The sequence below is a fragment of the Solanum lycopersicum genome, chromosome 7 (assembly GCF_036512215.1).
Source record: "Solanum lycopersicum chromosome 7, SLM_r2.1".
Classification (NCBI taxonomy): domain Eukaryota; kingdom Viridiplantae; phylum Streptophyta; class Magnoliopsida; order Solanales; family Solanaceae; genus Solanum; species Solanum lycopersicum.
This window is the reverse complement of record NC_090806.1, coordinates 26248654-26254917: the sequence shown is the minus strand read 5'-3', so window position 1 is coordinate 26254917 and position 6264 is coordinate 26248654. Positions and strand designations below refer to the sequence as shown.

General features: G+C 35.6%; 1 pseudogene; it reads left to right on the top strand.

Annotated features, from left to right (window-relative positions):
- The first annotated feature begins 1438 nt into the window (after positions 1-1438).
- On the top strand, positions 1439-4333 carry LOC101258568 (protein CfxQ homolog; annotated as a pseudogene).
- Positions 4334-6264: the final 1931 nt, after the last annotated feature.

Genomic DNA, 6264 nt, shown 5'->3' with positions numbered 1-6264 from the left:
AAATGAAGAGATGATGAGAAGAAGGGATTGATCCCGCCTATCATGCATAAAGGTACAATAACACTCGGCTACCTACTACCCCTTAACCCTCATCCTCGACCTCCATACCTTACTATCTATGGTCATGTCCTTAGTAAGTTAAAGATTTTCCATTCCCATAGTTTTTATTCGGCCCACCTTTACCTCTCATGAAAGTGTGTGTGAATGGCGAGTGCCTCATCGCCAAAGGCGAGAGGCGAGGCGAAGTGAGCCCTTCTCGCCATTCCACACTAAGGCGAGGCGACATACAAAAGGCGACCCATGGCGAGCTAATGGCGACAATAATGGCCGCACCTTTTTTATTTAATTTTTTAAAAAAGAGTTGACTTATCAATATTAGTCAAATTTAGTTTTTTTTTCTATTTTCAAAATTTGCTGCTGCATGACTCCTCTTCCCCTCGCGATTTCCTCTCCCCGACTCCTCTTCCCCTCACCGGTCGCGTCTCTTCGAGACTTCGAGTTGCTGCTGCACTGAGGACCTGAGGTATACCTCTTTTTTGCTGCTCCTCTACTCCTCTTCTTCGTGCAATCTTATCTGTTCTTCTTCTTTCGTTCTTCTTGAGTTTTCTTCTTCTTCATCAGTACTTCTTCACTTGCTCTGTTTTTTTCCCTTCATCACTGCTGAATCAGCATAAGTAATAAGGGGAAAAAATGTTTGGTGTGCTGACTGCTCTATGTTTTTTTTCCTCTGTTCTCTTATGAGTTTTTGAATTGAAATATTTTGCTAATATATGTTATTGCTATTGAAATTTTGGATATTTATATGTGCAATTAAATATATTTAGTTTTTGGTATTAACTGGCGCCTTTTTCAAAAAGGCGAGCGCCTCGCCGTGTGGTGAGGCAGGCCCTTGTCGCCTTTTGTCGTCTCTCGCCGTCCAAAACACTGCGTGAAACGTGCTATAGACAATCTCTCATACCTCCTTAATGGTGCATGCGTGCATCTTCTCTTATATGCCCAAACCATCTCAACCTTGCTTCCATCATTTTGAGCCACGAAGGCCACTCCCCTTTGTTCTGAATTACTTCGTTTTTAATCTTTTCTCTCCTTATATGCCCACACATCTTTCTTAGCAATGATAAAGTGTAAACATCATAATTAATTATGTTAAGCAAGGCCACATTGCTTCACAATGGAAAATGTGATTTTAATGTACTTGTGATATCTTTAGGTGGCTTAGTAACCGTAGGGCTCATTTGGTATGAGATATAGCGACAATTGGTCCCAAGAATAATTTTAGGACGAGTTTATCACATGTTTGGTTGGGATAAAATCACAGGTTAACTTATTCCAGGATTGTAGTTTAATTTTTATCCCACATTGAGGGCGGATAACAATTCTGGGATACTTGTTCCCCAACCAAAAAAACCCTTTGTTTTTACACTTCCAAGGGTTTCTTGATTGGGATTGTTAAAATGGAGAGACTAACAATGATGTTGAGGGAGAAGATCAGTTCGAGAAGAGGAAAGAGAGAGTAATTGGGAAATGGGATATTTTCATTTCTCTGATAAAAACTTGCATTTTGTATCCATACATCTATATATATAATCAACTAACTAAGCTAGCTTAGACTAAGATCAGTTATTACTGACTAGCAAATCCTCTAAATAACAATGTAAACTCCTAACATCACTCTAACAATGTATAATCACCTACTGCCTATCTTCTTATAACTTCTACTGAGTTTTCTTCCAGATCTGGACCATCTGTTAGTGTTCAATATATGATCTTTTGTACCGTTTTGACATTTTGATTTCTGAGGCAGAGATATCTCTCGTTTTGGAAGTGCTTTGCTTCTAAAACGATTACTTTTGTTCTCATCATGACCAAAAAAGTGATTACTTCTTGTTCTGAGCTTCTGATAGATTTGAAATAGTATATTTGCAATGTGACTTCATCTGTGGTATCTAATTCTATTTAAAGAAGATGAATTGTTACCTTCGACTTTTCATCTGCTTGGCTTTTAAGTTTCACTTTTCATAAGAATTTCCTAAGAATGAGACAGGGTACTCATGTTTCAAACAGCTACAAGTGTGAACTATATATATTCTTTATTTGGTCATAGTCTTTTGTTAGAGTCAGATACCCAAGTTTCTGCATAAAGCATTTTCTTTATATAGTTTGCAATTTATCTGGGTGCAGATGGTGCAGACACCACTTCATGTTGCTGCTGGTTACAATAATGTTGAAATACTCAAGTTTTTGCTAGGTTGGTCTGGCCCAGAAAAGGTGGAAATGGAAGCCAAGAATATGGTATGTGCAGCAGCCTATTAATTAAGAATCTTCACTTAGTCAGTTGTAACAAAATGGACTTCTTTTTTGAGTTTGTCTCTTAACTGGTGTAATTCTTCTTTCTTTCCTGTTTAATAACAAAAAAAAAAGGTAGACTTATTTTGTGTATTGCAGTACGGAGAGACCCCTTTGCACAAGGCAGCCAAGAATGGGTGTAATGAAGCTGCAAAGAAGCTTCTTGCTAATGGTGCCCTTGTTGAAGCCAAAGCAAATGTGTGTATTCTACTGCTTCCGTTATTATTCAGCTTGAAAATGTCTTTCGTTTCAATTGTTTGATTCCTTACTTTTCTCCGAGTCTTTCTTGCAGAATGGGATGACTCCATTGCATCTTGCTGCTTGGCACTCGCTACGAGTTGAAGACTGTTGTACGGTCAAGACATTGTTAGAGCATGATGCTAATTGTAGTGCCGAAGACATTGTATTGTAAATTATTTATTCACTAACTTTGAGTTCCGTTTATGATTGCTACTAATTGTAGAATGTATGAAATGCAGGAGGGCATGACTCCTATAAATCATCTCTCTCAAGGACCTGGCAATGAAAAATTGCGAATACTTCTCAATCGGCATCTTGAAGAACAAAGAAAACGTAAAGATATTGAAGCATGTGGCCAGACAAAAGCAAAAATGGATGAACTTGAAAATGAATTGTCAAAATAGTTGGCTTACATGAGCTTAAGCAGCAACTCCGCCAATGGGCTAAGGGGATGCTCTTGGATGAGCAGCGTCAGGCCCTAGGTCTTAAAGTTGGTGCAAGAAGACCACCACATATGGCTTTTCTTGGAAACCCTGGAACAGGTAAGCTTATGTCATTTGTTTTTTACAACAAAGAAGAGACGCATACTTATTGAAGAACACAAAAGACGAGGTTAAATATGTCGGTAAAAAATGTAGATACCCTGATTATATTGCTAGTGCTTCTCATTGCAGTGTAGGCTTGAGATTTTACATAGATGTATTTACTGCTTAGCTTGTGTTTGATGTATAGCTACGGGGTCGATTTCTTAGACTTCTTTGACAATACTATTACAGGGACAACTATGGTTGCTAGGATTCTTGGGAAGTTGCTTCATATGGTAGGAATTCTTCAAACTGACAAGGTGATGGAAGTGCAGAGAACAGACCTGGTTGGTGAATTTGTTGGTCATACAGGACCAAAGACAAGAAGAAAGGTAAGTTTTTGGTATTTTGCGCTATATATTTGGCATTTGGCTCATATGTGATGAAGTCCATTAAATTATCTGCAGATCCAAGAAGCTGAAGGGGGGATTCTTTTTGTTGATGAAGCCTATAGATTAATACCTATGCAGAAGTCAGCTGATAAGGACTATGGTTTGGAAGCTCTAGAGGAGATAATGTGTGTCATGGACAGTGCGAAAATTGTAGTCATTTTTGCAGGCTATAGCGAACCAATGAAGCGTGTAATCTCCTCTACTGAAGGCTTTTGCAGAAGAGTTACAAAATTCTTTCATTTTGAAAACTTTAGTTCGAAGGACCTAGCTAAAATTTATCATCTTAAAATGAGTAGTCAAGGTGAGAGCAGCTTGTTATACGGATTTAAGTTGAGTCCTTCATGTAGTATTGATGCTGTTGCAGCACTTACCGAGGAAGAAACCACTGAAAAACAGCGCAAGGAGATGAATGGAGGTCTAGTGGATCCAATGCTTGTTAATGCAAGAGAAAATTTGGATTTGAGACTCAGTTTCGAGTGTATAGATTCGGATGAGCTACTTACAATCACATTAGAGGACCTAAAAGTTGGTTTGCAATTGCTGTCAAAATGAATGGAACAAGACATGACTTGATTTGTATAAAGATTTTTGAAGAAATTTTCTGATTCACCAGTGGAAGCCTGCCATAATTAGTTCATTGAATTTATGTTTCACATTCTTTCTTGTTTATTGATAGGCTAAGGTTAGGCTGTAACAAGCTAGATAAATACTACTTGTATTCCAATTTGTATAACGAGAATATCTAATTTCAGTACACCTTCATTTGATCCACCGCTTTTCAGTCTCCTAAATTAGACAGTGACTACTAAACTATTTGTAGGTAAATATCTCTTTGGACTTTGCTATTTAGGTGGTGGGAGTAAAGAAACAAATAGAGAATAGAAACAACTAGAGATTCAACTTGTAGCTGGTGTTATTTTTCAACGTTTAATTATTATTTTTTTTTTTATAACTAGAAGCCAAGTTAATCTTGACTAATTGTTTTTGTAATTTGATCGATATTTATTTTATCTAGATCTATACAAAAGTATTTTTCTATCTTGGTATGACAATTGAAAATATTTCTAGCTGGAGCTTTAAACGAATTATAAGGTTTAACATTAAAATGCTGAAAAGAAAAAGAACTTAAAATGAAAATTTTCACACATCCATGATTCTTCAGATGTTACTCCATTCGTTTTACGTGTTACTTCGATTGTTTAAATTTATTTGTTTAATTTCGATTCAATACAAAGTTAAAGAAAAGAAATAAAGCTTTTTCAATCTTGTGATGTTAAACTAAAGATATATTAAATGTATCAATTTAATCTTGTGATATTAAACATATCACGTGACAAAATGAAATCAAAGAGTTGTAAAAAAACTTATATAAATTAATTAAAAAGTAAAATAAAATAAAATTGAAACTGAGTAGGTATGTGCTAAATACATGTATATAGACATTTATTATTTTTCACTAGGTGGTAGGAGAATAATATTAGTCTTCTCGATGAAGATACAAAATATACTAAAAACAAAAATCTATTTCATGTGACTGTAGGTTGTTTTTTTTTTCCGATGATGCTCCGCCTAGTTGGTTTCCAGCTTTGTCATCAAGGACCTACATCCAACAATTAGATCATCATAGAGTAGGTTATCTTTTGTTTAACTTTTTTATCACTTCAGTGGAGTCAGAGTTGATTTCCAGGTGGTTCAAATTGTATTCTACTGCTAGTGATACGCTCAAACTTACTTCTCAAATAAGAAGTAAAGCGGTCGTGTCAAGTAAATAACCCAACTAGTGAGGTTGGGATTGTTCCCACGAGGAAAATAGTTTACATTTAACTTCAATTTATTATTACTTTTTTTAGTCAATTACTTCCTTGGAAAGTAAAAACAATAAAAGGGGGGTTTCTATTTCTAAATGAATGAAAATAACTAACGAAATTGAAAGAGACACTTAACAGCTTTGAATGTTGGAGTTTAATCAATTAATCAAAGTAACTAGGGTTTACGTGCTCCCCGCAGGTTCATAACTTGATAATTCTAACTATAACAATTTTTTTCTAGTATCTTGCATGCAAAGTGATAAGTTATGTATTTCTAAATCCTTGGTCCGGCATCTAGAAAATTTCACTCCGCACCTTGGTCCGGCTACCTGTGTTGCTATCCTAACCCTTATCTTTACCTCATATTAAGCATCGTATTCGATATTTGACTAAGTTATTACCTCGTACCAATCAATACTAGCCTATTAGATAGTATACACTAAATCTATGTTGATAATTCTTTTCCTATTATCTACCTCCTTGGTCCGGCAAGTAGCATTAAGACGAGTTCTAACGTTGGCCATCCGTTAAAAAGACTTCTAAGCGAAAGAATTATTAATACATGCAAGACACTATTCTAGAATTGTTATTTTAGTTAGGTTTTATCTCATTATTTGCCTATGGTTCCCACAACCCTAGTTATGAAGTTTAGTTACCCATAGTCATAATCACAATATTCAAATATATGATATAAGAATTCATGTACTTACTTTAATAAGAAAGAGTAAAATCCGAAAGTTTGCTTGATTAATCACCAAAAATCACCAACAATCACTTCCAAGAAATAATCAATAATGTCACAAAAACTCTAATGATAATCAAAAGTCTAACAATACAGTGTTTACTAATACGGTGTCTAACTAATAATACAGAGTCTAACCTCAAAAATGAGAT